Here is a 2002-nt window from a genome sequence, read left to right as displayed (position 1 = left end):
CATATGTGGAGATGTTGCAGCGGGCATCCCTCCTGACTGAGGGCCCTCGTGTGGTAACAGCTGGGTTTTTCAACAGGACAACGCTACAGTTCACAATGCTCGCTTGACCAAGGACTTCTTCAGGGAAAAGAACATCACTCTTTTGGACCATCCTGCATGTTCCCCTCATTGAAATCCCATAGAGAACGTTTGGGGATGGATGGCAAGGGAAGTTTATAATAATGGCCATCAGTTCCAGACCATGCCCTTGGTGAAGCCATCTTCCCCACTTGGAGCAATGTTCCCACTAGCCTCTTGGAAACACTAGCATCAAGCATGCCCAAACCAATTTTTGAAGTTATTAACAAGAACGGTGGAGCTACTCATTACTGAGAAATTTTTTGTTCTGGTGTTGAGAGTTTGTTGTTATTTTTTGAGCGATGGTCTTAAACTTTTGATCAGCTGATAAACAACCTATTTCAGTTTAATTGTTGTTTTCAATGAATTACTTTTTCAAAGTGCTTTTTGTCTCACTCCCTCTTCTTGCTTTTGCATATTATAGCTCTACTTAAAACCTCATTAAGATCCAAATGAGCAAAATGCAAATTCAAGCTATTTTTCAACTGGTCTTTAGATTTTGATCAGGAGTGTGTATCTGCAAATCGGCTCTGATCGTTCAAAAGACCCGATATCCGGTTTGACAAGCGTGCGATATGGTTGCACCGGTAGATTGAGGATCGAAGAACATATTTGGATCCATAAGTATCAGCCACAACTCCTGAGATGACTGGATTGTAGAGACATACACCGAGTATCGCAAGACTAGCAACCGGTTGGCAGTGAGTCCTGCGGACCCCTACCTTACAGCATGCCTGAGGGTATGCCGTGCTCTTTTACACATTTTAAAATACTGTGATGCCACTTTTATACAACTGACTTCTTTATTTTACAATGTAAGATTAATGTCTACCTCAGCAAACATTAACTGTAGAATCGAATCGAATCGTATCGCTGGACACACTGTAACGAATTGTATCGAATTGTTCTGTTTTTAAAATAATAATAACCTGTGCATCTGGATTCAAATGGAATCGTCCATCACAAAGAGATTTACATCCCTTGTAGAAATAGTAATGCAATTATACTTAATGCCGTTGATCCCAACACTACCTAAACTACGTTTACATGCACTCAATATTCGGGTTAAGGTCAATGTTCCGGTTTCTGAAACAAAAACGCACGGACAACGTCTCAACGCACGGAAAACATCATGACGCAATGCGCATCATTTCCGCTTCTTCTTTCTGTATCCAAAAACAACAACACGGGGCCGGTAGCTGTCGCCTTTGTTTGCGCTTTGGTACCGGTACTGACCCACCACCAGTACTTGACACTATTCTGTCTCACTTTCTTCATTAATGGAAGGCGAGAACGTGAATAAATAGGAAATGGAGCCGCAGCTGTCCCATCCACATCCATGCTACCCATGTCCACCAGAGCCCCCCACACACTTTGGATGACGGTCCGTTCGTACAAACCCTGCTTCGCATAACTTTTCGCTCACCTTCGCTATTATGGTACTCTTTGTACAGTCTATAAAAGACATAACGTTCATGTTTTTCACCATGCTAATGAGGTCCCTTGTTTCCTCTTCGCTCTGAAAGTGTGAGGTTTTGCGTGTCGCCATGTTTACAAGTAGTTCCTGCCAAGACACAAGATTCCTTTCGGGTAGAACACACGCAGAACACAAACTAATGTTCCTTTCGATCGGGATATCCCGATAGGTGTATACATTATACAGGTATACATGATACATGCTTAAGGGTTATTGGTGTTTACATGGCCATGCGCATCCGCGTTATTCCTAATATTCCGGTTATGATAGGGGAATTTGATGTAAACGTACTGACTGAGTATAACCCAATGTCTCGTATGACAATTCACATTAAAAATAACAGTGAAAGCAGAAAACAAGCAGGGTCCCCTTTGGATTTCTGGCAAATGATTCCTGACACAGCAAATC

The sequence above is a fragment of the Dunckerocampus dactyliophorus genome, chromosome 6, assembly GCF_027744805.1.
Source record: "Dunckerocampus dactyliophorus isolate RoL2022-P2 chromosome 6, RoL_Ddac_1.1, whole genome shotgun sequence".
In the NCBI taxonomy this organism is placed as follows: domain Eukaryota; kingdom Metazoa; phylum Chordata; class Actinopteri; order Syngnathiformes; family Syngnathidae; genus Dunckerocampus; species Dunckerocampus dactyliophorus.
Note: the sequence above shows the minus strand (reverse complement) of the source record.